At 45.2% G+C, this 15,272-nt stretch overlaps 1 pseudogene; it reads left to right on the plus strand.

Annotated features, from left to right (window-relative positions):
* Positions 1 to 7,564: 7,564 nt before the first annotated feature.
* Positions 7,565 to 15,272, plus strand: part of LOC110320879 — a 13,221-nt pseudogene continuing 5,513 nt past the window's right edge.

Consider the following 15,272-nt stretch of genomic DNA (forward strand, 5'->3'; position numbering starts at 1 on the left):
AGGGAGCTTGATATCTTCTGGCCCCTGAGGGGGCCTGCACACACAGCACATCAGAACTCAAGTAGACATACATATATACACATGAATTTTTAAAAAGAAGTAATTTACAATGACATCAAATATCATAAAATGCTTAGAAATAAATTTATCTAAAGAAGTGTAAGGCTTATGCACACCGGAAATTACAAAATATTGTTGATAATGGAAAATCTAAACATTAAAAAAAAATCTGATGCTTGCGATCTAAAAAGTTAATATCATTAACATGGTCACACTCTTCAAATTGAACTGTGGATACAAAACTATGACTAAAATCCAAGCTGTCTCATTTTGGAGAAAATGATAAGCTAATATCAAGAATCATAGGAAAATTAAAGAAACCTAGAGTATCCAAACTCGTTTGGAAAAAGAACAGGCTCTGAAGGTTGATACTTCCTAGTTTCAAAATTAAATGAAAAGTCTACGTGATCAAGACAAGGGTAACTTGTTGTTATGCAACACGGAGAGAGGATGTAGAGTACAGAAACAAAACTTTATTTACATTGATGATCAGGTAATTGTTGGTTTTTGTAAGAGTGCCAAGACAGTTCAGTGGGGTAAAGAATCTTTTTAACAGAAGGTTCAGGAAGAAGTGGATGTGCCCATGCAAAAGAATGAAGGTGAACTCCTACCTTATATGTGAAAAAAAAAACTTTAAATGATTCAAGATCCTTCTATGAGCCAACATGACAAAACTGTAAGAAGAAAACATTGATGTAAATATTCATCACCCTGAGTTGATGGTGGTCTCTTAGTTATGACTGTTAAAGCATGGTCAAGCACAAAAGCAAGAGAAGTCCAAGGTTAGCCCAAGTAGCCATCCTTGTCCTTCAAAGGATACTATGAAGTTGGTGAAAGGACAAGCCACAGGATGGAAGTGAGTGTTAGCAGATCATGTGACCTGTGAAGGTCCCCAGAGCTCTCATAATTCAATGACAAAAAGAATAAATAACATGGCTTAAAAACGAGTAAATCCCATCCCAGGATGAGGGAACTTGGATGCTCAGATATTTCCCAGTTATTAGCTGACAGCTGGTATTGAATGCAAAGTCTTTCCAAGCTTCTGGTTTGGGAGACCTGGGAACCCTTAGACAGGAAGGGAGAGCTCGGCCCTTGGTGACAAGTGGAGCTCTGGCCAAGGCATAAGGATATAGTACCAACAACAGCTGCAGAACTTCCACAGAGAGTTGCAGGTGATGTTCAGGAATATACTAAATGCATTAGGATGTCACAAATTAGGTAAAGGCCAGAGAAAACAAAAACCGGAAGAAAAACAAACCTTCCTGGCAAGGCAAGGTTGTCTTTTTTAGAAGATGCCAAAAATAGGCACTGTTCCCAGTAGATTATTCGTCAACTGTTATTGTTCTTAAGTACCCATTGAGAGGACATAATAGAAGCACTCGCTCATCACACCTTCCAACACAGGGTTATGCCACTTCAATTTTTCGGGTCTAATCTAAAGCAGGTTTGTCTAAAAAGTTTGATTTGAACAGTGACAGACCAACAGACATGAGAGAGCCAGGGCTATGAGGTGAGGGTTTTAAGAAGTCTTAAACAGGAAATAGTTGTTTGAAGTCAACTACTAGAAAGCAGAAGAGTCATTTAAACCATGGTTTCAAGAGGAAAGTTCTTAAGGCAAGTCAAGTATTTTCTGGACAGGTGAAGTCAGGTTAATGTGGTCAGAAGCTATGTAAACAGAGGTGATTTCTCGCCTAGAGCATAGATCATATGACATCACCATTAAAACATAGCCTAGTGAAAGTGGCTGTGTAGACACCAAGACTCAATCCAGATACAGAGAGAGCCTAGGGCTTGCTGGTAAGAGAAAGCACACGTGGGTGCATCCCACCCAAGTGGAGAGACAAGATGAGAGGGTGACATCTCAGCATGGCAAAGCTGCCACAGTTTCCATGGTCTCAGCAGGCCCTGTCACTGTGAGGCAGGATAGAAAGACAGGAAAAAGTACGGGGACAGTGGGAAGTGAAATGAACTCCTCATTCACTGCAGAGACTGGTCAAAGCCTGTCAACAGCTGACAACAGTGTCCACAAATGAAAATCCTTGTCTAGAAAGGTCACTGGCATAGGAATACTATTTCTTTTAGGGAGAGATATTTTTGACTAAGCATATTAAAATAGCAATGAAAGATGCTAAAAGCCTGAATGTTTGCAAACGTGTGTGTGGCCTTAATCCTTGCCCAGATGTTTTCCAGAAATCTCACAAACAAGACTATTAACCTTAGTTCACAGTGGAGACATCTGTCGACCGCCACGACTCTCGTGATCCCTTACTTCATCAGCTGTAATTCTGTCTGTTTCACCTCCGAAATCATCCTGCGATTTCATCCAGCTTCCCCAGCAAGCCTTTAAATCTGCCACTCCAGAAGCCACCCAAACTGCACATATGATACTATTAAAGCAGTGGTTCTCAACCTGTGGGACATGACCCTTGAGGGTCAAAGGGCCCTTTCATGGGGTTACTTAAGAACATCAGATAGTTCAGGCGTTTTACATTACAGTGCGTAGCAGGAGCAAAATTGCAGTTATGAAGTAGCAACGAAAATAGATATATGGTTGGGAGTCACCACAACATGAGAAATTTTCTGATGACCCCAGAGCTAAAATCCCTGTCAAAATATCTTCATAATAAACGCCAACTTTGTTTCATGTGGGCTCTTCTTTAAAATTCTTAACAGCATATCAAGAATCCCAGGTACCCCTGTAGTAGAGGTTTTAGATAAAGAATTTCCCAGGATGCTCCAGTTGGCAGCAGTCTCCAACCCACACCTCACTGACCCTACTGACAGTTCTGGAGCCCCAGCATAGACTATGACACTGGCTAAGTGTGGGGAGCCTTGTGCTAAGGTTCCCTAGGTGACTCCCTCGCTGGCAATGTGCAGACTTTCTCTCTGATGCTAGAGGACACCTTGGCCATTTTGGCTTCTTGTCCTGTCCGACCCTTCCATCTCATACGTGGTAGAGGCCCTATTTTCTGTCTGGGGCACCTCTTGAAGGCTGTGTTTGAGGGCATCTGTCTGAGCCTTTGAGCAAGAACATAACCTGCCCCCATCTCCAAAATCACTCAAACTTCAGGGATTCACAACCCATCTCTTGACCAGGGTCAAGTGGATGATGTGGAGCCTTGTGAAGCCCCTGACACACTTGCCCTTGTCTGAAACCCATTCTGTTCTCACAGTAACCTGGCAGGCAGAGAGGGATACATGTCTCTTCCCCTCTCCCCGCCAACACACACACACACACACATACACACACACACACACATCCCAAGAGAACAAGAAGTAGAGTAGGCTTTAAGTCATGAAGCAGCGGGGACGATCTTGACCTAAGCAGCAAGGCTCCTGATAGCCTTGGGTACTTGTGGGGTAGGAATTGCCTGCTCTAGTTAAGTTCTCCTTTAATATAATATACACCATAACCAAGAGCAACATGGGGAGGAAAGACTTTACTTGGCTTACACATCCTGATCAGAGTCCGCCACTAGGGGAGACCAAGAAAGGAAACCAAGATGCTACGGAGGCAGGAACCTTGAAGAAATGCTGCCAACCAGCTTCCTCCATCTGGCTTGTTCAGCTACATGTCTTATACAAACCAGGACCACGCTCCTAGGAGGGACACTGCCAAAGTGGGCTAGCCCTCCCATGTCAATCGCTAATCAATAGAATGCCATACAGATTTACCCACAAGCCAATCTGATGGAGGCAATTCCTCAGTGGAGGCTCCCTCTTCCCAGACGACGCCAGTGTGTCGAGGTGAGAAGAAACTGACCAGCTAACCAGCACATTTTCCTATGCCCTCATCCCTGAAATATAGTGAAGAAAAAAATATAGTTGTATCAGGTTCCAGGCCATCAGAAAGTTAGAATACCAGAAACAGTTTCCCTTGAATGAAAATGTGTCCATTGGCTTGTTACCTAAACACCTAAAACCACAGATGGTTGTTTTTCTGTTATGAAAGTGCTTGTGATGGAAAGCCCTTTGAGAATGGATTGTGCATTTTAGTGCTTCAGAAAGAAGGTCTTCAGTCCATCTTTGGGGGTGGCGGGGAGGTGACCTCATTTTAAATTAATGAGTATTGGGGGAGGTCAAGGTCATAGAGTGGGGTGTTCCTGAGAGAGCATGGCTCTTCTCCAAGAGAATAAACAAGCCATTGAACTCTTAAATGTCTGGGGTTCTGCTTTACTGGGCCATCGTGTTCTGTCCTGACCAAGGGACCACCAAGCCTTGTTGTGTGGGAATAGAAATAGAATGAGAAGCTCTTGTGCGGAAGAACTGGCCGGGCACTCTGCCAGAGAAGAGGGACCACCATAGCTGGGTGGCACCATGACTTTAGGTGGGTTGATGGCAGGTCTGCTGCCTTTGAAGTGTCTCAGAAGTGGGGATTGGAAAAAGAATACTATAGGGGGACAGCCAGTATCCAAGGACTGTGCTAGGCCGCATGCCTGCCCTGGCCTCCATAGTGCAGCAGGGCCTGAGAATGGACCAGCACTCTGATTGAGCCCCATGGAAGCCTTGCTTAGCTTACTCTTCTAGAGCGCAGTGAAATCTAGTAAAATAGACCTAGTGTGGGGTATCCATAATCCCACTTACATGTCTAGAAGCCTGTTAACAATTGCTAATACAGCCTGACTCAGAAACAGAGGTTACCAGATAGCAATCTTCCAAGACACGCTCAAGTCGCAAGAATGCTGGCCCGCAGCTCGCGTTCCTGGAGCACCAAGAAGACTGCTGGACCCTAGTCTCAGGGAGCCCTCCAGATCCATCCCTCCTTGGATCCAGATCCAACCTTCACTATCTTTCTTGTCTCTTAAGTTGGTAACATCTTGCAGCAACCGAAACTCCCTACAGCCACCTGCGATTTTGAAATCCGTGGAAGATGCTTATCAGTTCTGAAGAGAAGGCCTGAGGTCAGCAGAGCTTGTGACCAGGGCAAGGGTGCTGGAAGGGCGGGGTTGGATCTCCTTGCCTCTGGGGCTGAGTGCAGGGTACATGTCCTCCAGTCACCTTGTTTGGGGCCCAAGTGGCATTGAACAGACTTTGTTTAACCTTTCAGACATGAACAAAGCCCCATGATAGTCTCTTGGCTACTGCTTGGTCCCTATGCTTCTCCTCATGGGCAGTAGGACCGAATCTTCACTGGGTTTCCATGAGGCTCAGAGGAATTTTTATCAAATGAATTGAATTCAATAATAAGAGCTATATGTCATGGGGAAGTTAGCTCCTCCCACCCCAATGTTGCTTATGCCCTAACTCCAGAGCCTGTGGATATGGCAGGTTGCACGGTAGAAGGGAAGTAAGGTTATTGGTGAAATGAAAGTTGCTAAGCAACCTGCTTTCAAAGGCATCATCTATGACCTGATCCTCACCAGATGCAGATTCTGCTAGTGATTTGATTTGGGCCTTCTTGGCCCCAGAATTATGAAAAAGAAATGTCTACTTATAAGCCAGTCCGCCTATTTTCTTATCACAGCACAAATGAACTCAGGCAATAAAATGCAATAAAACAGAAGAAGAAGAAGCCAAAGTTCTGAGCTGTAGGCAGAGCCCTCATCTCTCTCTGACCTCCTGGTTGCTAGGAAACTGAGTCTTGTTCTGGTAGGAGTTGTACAGGGAAAGGGGGCCTTCTGAGAACACAACTACTCAACCCCACTGAGCCAGAGGTTGATACATTTGGATTTGATTAATACTTCCCCTTCCCCCCAGAGTGTATCTCCCAGCATGGGGCATCTCTTTGTCCCCCAGAGGAGTCCCTGCCTTTGAAAGATCTTGGAATCATAGCACCAAGTTCTTTTGAAACGCACCAGAACACTTTCCCCAGCATCCTCGACAGAATGCCTGTGCATGCTGCTTCCAACCCATCACTGTCCAAAGGTTCCACATGCCTCGAGTCTCACCAACATGGGGTATGTGGTGCTTAATGCTAATTGTCAACTTGACACGATTTTGAATTACCTAAGAGACAAACTTCTGGGCATACCTGTGGGGGGAGTTTTCAGATTGAGTTAACAGAGGTGGGAAGACCCACCCAGAAGGTAGGTGACACCATTCTCACGGTTGAGGGACCAAACAGTAAAAAGGCTAAGGCAAGGTGAACACCAACATTCTCCTCTTTCTGATCCTCGACTGCAGACACAGTGTCACCAGCTGCCTCACACTTTAGCTGATTCCTCCAGCCTCAGCTTTGTAGCAACTCCTTGAGGCAAGAACTAAGGATGTCATGTGTGAAGGTAGCCAAGAAGTAGATAGATCACTGGCCAAAGTGTCACTCAACGAGCTTTGGGACAAAACTGGACAAATATTATATATATATATATATATATATATATATATGTGTGTGTGTGTGTGTATACATATATATACGTGTGTGTGTGTGGTGTGTGTGTATGTGTGTGTGTATGTGTGTGTGTATACATATATATACGTGTGTGTGTGTGTATGTGTGTGTGGTGTGTGTGTGTGTGTGTGTGTGTGTGTGTGTGTGTGTAAATATAGTAATTGCTGGCTACCTTTTCTCTTCTGGGCTGAGCCTTAGCAATTGGTGGCTTGACCTGAGATAAATTCAACATGTGCTTCTCTCCTGGTCTGGTACAATGTCTAGCTCTCTCTGGACTAAGCTTCCTTCCAGAAGGTTCTGAAGTCCTTAAAAGGAGCATGTATTGGACAGCACAGCCAAGTAATCAAAAATCCCACACGCCTGAAGGAGAGGAAAGGCACACAGGAACAGCGCAGGTACTCATCATCCTGTAGTCAGAGATGGGCTTCAAGCTCAACCCTGACTGCTTGTTTTTTAGGCAAGATCGTCTGGGAAAGGCCACTTTTCTCGGGCCAGCTTGCTGCTCAAATCCAGAGCCTGTGTTTGTCTAGAGATAAACAGGAAGGATTGACAACCAGGACTGAGCAGAACCTCACGGCATCTCTGCATCCATGGAGACTCGGTGCAGAAAGAGCCCTGGGCTCCACCTCCAGCTCAGAAAACTAGAGTTAACTGTAGACTGAGCCGTTCTGTTAAGGAAGAGAGCCATCTTCCTTCTGCTCCCTGGTGTTTAACTCTGGTGTGGGTACTTGAGAGCCAAGGGGATTGAAAAGATCCCCGGGGCCTTTCAGCTACTCTTAGTGAGAGGTGGAAGGAGCTGAAGCCACAAGTTCCCCTTACCACCGTCAGAACCAGGGAGTTGGGTGTGTGGGTCGATGCCAGTCTACTCTACTCCCTCTTCCAGCTCACAGACCTGGGGGTGGTGAAGGCATCACAAACTCCGTAGACAGGAGGTGGCTGACCAAGCACCAAACTATTCAGATACACACACACACACACACACACACACACACACACACACACACACACACACACACACACACGGCAAAGGCAGTCTGCCCCGCCCTGCCCTGCCCCGCCCTGCCCTGCCTTTCCCTGCCCTCCTGCCCGGGCTTGGCCTTTCTCCAAGGCTAATGAACAGCTCATAAGTACCACACACTCTTTGGCACCTGGAGACCAGGCCGACCAACTTCCAACATGAACAGATTAGCGTTAGACCCCGATGCAGGACCTGATTTCGACTTTGCCAGCCCGTCTGAGTCTGGGGGCTGTAGACATGCAGATGACTTGTGTCGCTCCAAGAGGGGCTGCTTCATCATAACCAACCCAGGCCTCCAAAAGACAGTCCCTGTTGCCTGGTAGACATGCCACGGAAATCTCCCCTGAGACTCAGTGTGTGTCGTGTAGGCGTGCGGGCTCCAAAAGGTCCCCAGATCCCTCCCTGGTCCCTGAGAACACAGACGTGGGGTTGAAAAGCAGATCCAAGAAGCTCCCTTAACCAGCACCTACCCCCATAAACCTTTGACGATGCTGGCACAAGGGTCGTGATGCAGTGACGATGCTGGCACAAGGGTCGTGGTGAAGAGGCTCACGGCTTGGCCTGAGGTTGTCTACGGGGCACGGAATGTCATGGCAGATGTGCAAGGGAATTGGGATCTATCTCCTGAAACATTTACAGCTACAAAAGGGATCTCTTCACAGGAAAGGGTTGTAAGGAGCGTTACCTCAGACTGAAGTCACAGCTCCTGCAGGAAAAGCACCTGCCACAAAAGAGGGCCTAAGCCTCATCGCTGAAACCCACATTTTAAAAGTCAGACGCAGTGTTGTGTGCCTGAGATCCCAGAGCTGGGGAGGCACGGGTGGGTGGAGCTCCTTGGCCACTGAGCCTAATGGGAAAACCACAGGCCAATGAGAGTAACCAGGACCAACCTTGTTTAACTTCTGAGATTAGATGAGTTAGTCCCGTTCTGGGTGGTACGTCCAGGGGTGAGACCTTGTTTCAAAAAACAAAGCAGACAAGAACTGAGAAACAATACCAGAGGCTGTATGCCCTGATATTGTACATGCACACACATAAGTAAATAAAATAATAAATATAATATATAATATGTTACAGCAATATCAAATTTTATTTTGTATATTATATAACACATGTATAATATATTGTAATATGTATTATATTAAGATGTAATATATTATTTGTGTATGATATAGTATGTCATATATGTATATGTGTATGATATAATACATTATTTGTGTATGATATATATGTGTATGATATAATATGACATATGATATATTATATAATATGGTATTTAATGTATACTAATATATCACAATATATTGTGTATTACATATTGTACATGTGTAATATATAATATATATGACATGGCATGATATATAATATCATGAAAATGTAGTACTCCCTTAGGAGGCCAGCAGGCTGTTGTGCCTGGGTCCGCTCTCTCTTTCCTTTAAGGGTCATTGCCATACACCTCCTGTCTTGGCCTTTCTTGAAGGCTCTATACAGCCTGAGCCCACAGCCAGGGCAGGCCAGGCTCATCAGGGAGTAAGCACCTCTCCCAGTGACTGGGACTCAGCCACTGTTGGGTGGACAAGGTGAGGCACTTTCCATTCCAGCTCCCCGAGGTCCCCAGTGGGATGACGGAGGTGGTCCACAGGGGAATCTGCTCATTCACATACCTCGGAGTCACCCTTTCCTCTTCAACCCACGCTGACCCCACATCGTATGAATAATCAGAAAGAGGAATATCCAAGCAAGAGTGACTGCTTCGTTGCATTAGGTTTAAATCCAGGAGTAAAATCAGGCTGCGGCATATAACTCGAGTGGGCAGTGTCCTCTTATTCCCGTGCTTGGGTAAGTGATCATCTCCTCAAGTGTTTCATGCTGGGCGGCCAAGGGTAGACAACCTGCTTTATCCATCCTTGTTTGCCCAGTGCCTAGAACCTATGTGGCACACAGTAGGTTCTCAATAAATGCTCAGCAGAGATCTCCCAGGGGACTCAACTGTGATGTTCAGAGAATGACTGTGGTTGGGATCCTCTTCTGTCTACCTGATGCTCCCACTAGCAGCTCAGTAGTTAGAGCTTTGAACCAGGCATGGTGGGATATAACTGTAACTGCAGCACGTAGGAGGCAGAGGCAGGAGGATCATCAGGACTTCAGCGTTATCCTCAGCTACACAAGTTTGATGCCAGCTTGAGCTAGATCCTGTCTCAAAAAACACTGGTGTTGCTAAGTTGAATTTTCTCTAATATTAGAGGAATCAACTTTAGGTTCAAGGCTGGCAAAGCACTCTAAGGGCTCTTAACTTCAGAATGATGTAATCACATTATATAGGTGAGAGAAGCCGGGATCTGGGGCTACCCTCAGTCCTGAACTGAGAATTGCTGTGTGCTGGAATCAGTGACTTAGATATTTAGTGCCACTTTAGATGTCATTTCTACAAGCCCCACTCATTCTAGGATTCCTTGGTGTTATCCCTACATGGCATTTATTGTTCATAACAAAGAGGGCTCTGGTTACACCCGAGCAGATGAATACAGTTCAGGAATCTGTCTTGTCTATGCCTTCTGAAAAAAAAAAATCACCTAATTGAATAAAGATGAAAAAGAGAAAGAAGCTGATGGCACCCCTAGGTCCTATTTGTCACCCATAGGTCTCAGATGGTTGGATTCCCCCAGGGAGCCCCAGTTTTCATGTTGATTTCAGTGTCAATCCTGCCTGGGTTAGTAAGCATAGGTAAAGATATGGGAGGACACGATGAGCCAGATGTGTCTGTCTGGTTTTCCACTTCCGTGGCATGAATCACACCCGGCAGTCTCCTCCCAGCAGTGTGCTGTCCCCCTCAGAGAAGCGTAGTGGGACAACAGACCTGGGGACTGTTGCCTGTCGGGACTGAGTCAGTCCCCATATTCTCTGGCTGCTGAGCAGGCTGGCCAGCTCACATAGGTACCTTCCCTTTTTTTCTTGGCAAAGCAAACTTGAAGGTAGAAGGAGGGGTGGAGGGAAGGGAGACAGGATCGTTTTTTCCAGGTTCCTCTGCCAGGGAATTAGTGTTTTTACTGGGAAGTGCCTTTAATGACTCTCAGTGTGGCTGATGATAGATCCCAGAAGGGAACCAGTCCCCACTGGAGTTCCCTCTCTGGTTTTGTTCTTTCTTCTCCCAGTACCAGTCCTCAGAACCCCCACCTTTATAGATGGATACCCTCAGTGGAGCCCAGAAAATTGAATGGTGTAGCAAGGTCCCAGACCTTCATACAACTGACTCCAGGCCCTAACACTCAGCACACAGACAGCATCATCTACCAAAATGACAACAAAGACCAAATTCATCAGTGTGTCCATAGTTCTGGGAAAGTCTCTAAATGTATAACCTTGGTTTTTTGGCTTCTGGAGTTCCGCATCTGTTTAACTAACTATTCCTGTTTGCTGAAGCATATCATCCAAGAACATGGTTTTTGAGACTAAAAACTCACCCTGAGAGAGACTCCGTGCTGCACTGAGATTCCCGAACATTCAGTATTATTGTCAGTGTACTAATAAAGACTTTCTATTGGATTAAACCCATATTTGAGGAATTCTGTGTGGTGGATAACCCCCTGCCTGCTGCCAAAAGGACCTCTGGATTAGACGTTACAAGCAAATCCATGAACAAATTAAAGACTAGATATATTCGTGTTGATCCCAGGACCAGTGCCTCCTATACAGCTCAGAGGTCCACTTTAACAACTGAGGTCAGGCTCAGCTCTAGGCTTGTCATCTCAAGAGGAATTCCCATGGAATTCTTAAGCAAGCACCTACATGTGTGAGCTCCTGAATTTCAAAGTTGACTCTCCAGTACAACAGGTAAAGTTGCTTGAAAAAACTAGGTACTTGCTAGTTTTGGCTTTGGCAGCTTTGGGTAGTTAGCTCTTTCTCTCATCAGCCAGCTGAGCCTGCCACACCTTGTCCTAAGACAGGTTCTTGGCCTGATTTAATCCTACCTGTTGAGAGGATTCAAAGAGTGTCACAGGAGGCTAGTCTTGACCATGAACAGAGCATGGCCCAGATGAGAAGGGACCTGTGTAAGAACATAAGATACTGAGAATTCACCAGGAATTGGCAGCCTTGTGCTTACATAGAAGTGACTTCAGTGGCACCTACCAGCCATAGCTCATAGTGGTTAGATGTCTGGATGGCAGAGTCAGCACAGTGGATAGCTGGCTATGACCTTCACCGCCACTGTGACCTTGGGCAGGACAAACACATCTCTTGGCTTTTCAGACCTCTACCTCTAGTACCTGAACTCTGCAGAAGTACCAAACGAGGTCACAGGTGAGGAGAACTAGACCCAGAGGCTCAGATGGTCAACTCCTGGCACCCATTGTAACCTACAAACTAAATTATAAGACTAGCTTCCACAGATATTTTCTCCAGTAGGGAGCTTGCCCAAGAATTTGCTAACATACACGACAGAATATACCACACAACAGAGCATGGTTTTTACTCTATAGGACAATTTCCTTCCAAAAACCAAAAAGGTGTAGTTTTGAAAACTGGTACAAATTTTAAAGTGCCCTGTAAAATAATACTTTCTTAAACTGCTTTTATTATATTTAAAAACAAAAACAGAAATAATTAACCACAATGTGGATACCTGTGGTTCCTCTGGATTGTTTCCATAGAGATAATAGTTGAAACAAACTAAATATAATTAAGTGAAAGCTTCCATAAGTGTACAGGTTGTTTTGGATTAGTCTCTAGAGGTACAAACAGAATAATGGAATTTTGCCCCTGGGTCTGTTCTATACTGGCAATTGGAATATATTGGCACATATACATGACTACTAAGTTCTGTTTGTTCTTAGCTAAGTGCAGTGGCCAGAGAAAGCAGGTAATGTGTGCTATCCTACTTCCCTGGGTGGCGAGACCTGTCACTGCCATAGCAGTTAAGCTAGGGGCCCTTTCTGAGCTGAGTGATAGTCTTGAATGCGCTGCCTGGCTGTTGTATAGTGGAAAGGGTTGGGAGGAAGTTAAGAGGAAGCTATGGAAGATACAGAACCCTTGTCTTCAAGAAGGTCAGAGACCAAATGGCAGCTCTGTCTGCCGCAAGCATTGTAAGTTGCCCACACAATAGCTACTTTTCTGGGAAGAAGAAACCATCAAACCTGCCTGGCTTAATATAGGAGCTCAATGTAATATACATTAATATACATTAAGCTTACTAGATTTTTTTAAAACCACAGATTAGGTTGCTGTTAAATAATAAGTCTTATATGCTGAATTCCTGGCACCCATTTTCTTTTGGCAGGAAGCCAGTCTTATCTAACAATATGTTAAATATGTATGTGTATATGTATGTGTATATGTATGTATGAATGCCTCTGAATCTGGAAATTTTGATTCCAATATTCTTTTAGAAGAACGTTGTGTCACATATCAAAGATATGTGTATTCAAATGTCTACTGCAGAGATGTTTACTCAATCGCCCATTAACTTAGAGATGTTAGAGCAATACACACTGCCATTTAAAATAACCAAACAGATTTTTTAAAAATAAATCTCCTAGCATCTAGCATGACATCTATCACATAGTAGCTACTGCATGACTGATAAAGATGGTCAGGTCCAAAAGGAACTCCGTTTCCCCACGTTCTGGTGGTCAGATAAAAGCATTCCTCAGGAGCTTGTAAAGCCAGTTCCCCTCTACCAAAGGAGACATCCTTATCACTGTCAGAAAGGAGCAAATGCTATCTGAGGTGCCTACTAACATACTAAAGCACGTCTGGCCTCCAGGCTCCCTCCCTATACACATTTCAGAGTCCGTGCTGACATCCTGGCATCCCCAGCTCTTCCTGTGTGTCCCCCACGCCAAGGTCTCCAGCTCCTAGTCTTGCCTCCCTCAGCTTCTCATTCTCCTTATCACCATGTTATTTTGGCTGTGTGCTCTCCTGGTCCTCTGTCTTCATCTCTTCCTCCCTGCCCCTACTCCGCTCCTCCGTCTCTCCTGGCCAGGCCCTGACTGCTGGCCGTGTTCAGTCTGCTAACTTCTCTCTCTGCTCTGGACTCTTCCAGACGCCTCTGACTGTTCTTCCTCTCGAATCTACAATAAAAACCTTCCCCTTATAACCATACCATGGAAGGATTGGGTCGTCAGTTTATACAATGACTATTATTACTAACTAATCATTAATATTAGTAATATTATTAGCTATTAATATAAAGGCATCATTAACCTGTGTGTGGGCCAGTGTTCAGATGTATCTGAGAGGGACACAAAAAGACTGGAGGGCAGAACCCATCACCTGACATGTGTGCCCCATCTCTTCCTGTGTCCCTAAGAACCTACTTATAGGTCTCTGTAGAATTTCTAGACACAGCTCACAGGGGCTCTGGAACATGAAACACAAGCCTGGGGAATATGGGGTTGGATTGTTTGTTTGTGTTTGTTTGTTTTAGTTGTGGTTAATTTCTCGCTGCAAAGCACACAGCTGCAAGAGCTGAGCTGCTTCTAACCGGCTCTCAGCAGAGGCCAGCCCAGGTTTCTTTGTAAGGATCTAACAGAGAATGGCTGGCACTCTGTGACCCTCAGCAAGCCCCTCAAGTGGAGCTTCGGGAGTAGACAGAGGAATTTCAGGCATCTTTTTGATCTCTGATGAGTCCAGATTAACGGGCCTCCTTGGTGGGCAAAGAGACCCACTCTGAATTCCAGTATCTTAAATGCTTTGAATTCTTACTTCTGGAATATACTCCATTTGTCTTTTGCACATGTCACACTGTGTAAATTTTTGGACTTTTTCCTGGTGCAACTGTTATATTTTGAAACCCTAACATTATCAAGGTGGATTTATTAATAAATTTATAATATTTTATATTTTTGGCTTCAATCTCACTCAGAAAGGCTTACTTTATCAAGTGTCTGTTCTGCTTTCTGTAGAAAAACAATCATGCCATCAGAGTAGCTACAATCTATCGAGTCCTTCTGACAAGCCAAGAATGAGCAGAAATCTCCCTGGATTTCATGTAATGCTTTCAGCAATCCCCTTTGTCGGTAGCGGATTGTCCTGTTCAACAGCTGAGTATCAAGGGGCTGAGAGAGGCTGTGTCACCTGTCACAAGTCTCAGGTGCAGCTGATAGGGCAGGGTTAGAGCAACACCCCAGAATGCCATCACTGCCCTGCTTCTCATGACCACACCCCACTTTTTCCACGGTTCTAGACACCTTCCAGAATCCTCTCCATGTATTTTGGTAGTCCAGATGTTTATCTTCCCAAGGGCTGAAAAAATTATTGCATTTTAGATAAACTGGTGTTTTTAAGTAAGCAGTCACAGGCCACCGGGAGGTCACTATCTAGACTCAGCAGCCTACCTTGCCTTTCTGATCAATGAACACTGAAAAATGGAAAAGTTAGCCACTGGCTGGAAGTCCTTGAGCTTTTCATATCAAGAGAAGGGACAATGCTTCCCTGCAAATATATTAGAGACTTCAGCTATGCTTGGGACGGAGAGCTACACCAGGGAGGCCCATACATACCTCCTGAAGGAACCAAATTCTGCCATCTGTCCCAAAACTCCTTATAATGCCTTCCTTAACAATATTGAGCCCATCTCACTGCCTGAGCTGGTGAGGGATACATCTTTGCTCTGGGTCGCCCAGGCTGCTGTCTGCCCAGTTGAGAGTGCAGACTGCAGAAGTGACACAGCTTGTGGGACAGACCCCGTTTTGGGCTCTGGACACCCGGGCACCTTACTTGCCAGAGGAGAGGTGTCCACCCGGGAGGGCTCTGTCCACCAGAGCAGATGAGAGAGCCATATTGTGTCCAGGGTCCCTCGCAGAGTAGTCTTTGCAGGTGAGTGTGCAAACTGCAGAGGCGACACATCTTCTGGGACAGGCCCCATTT

The sequence above is a fragment of the Mus pahari genome, chromosome 4 (genome assembly GCF_900095145.1).
Source record: "Mus pahari chromosome 4, PAHARI_EIJ_v1.1, whole genome shotgun sequence".
Taxonomy (NCBI): domain Eukaryota; kingdom Metazoa; phylum Chordata; class Mammalia; order Rodentia; family Muridae; genus Mus; species Mus pahari.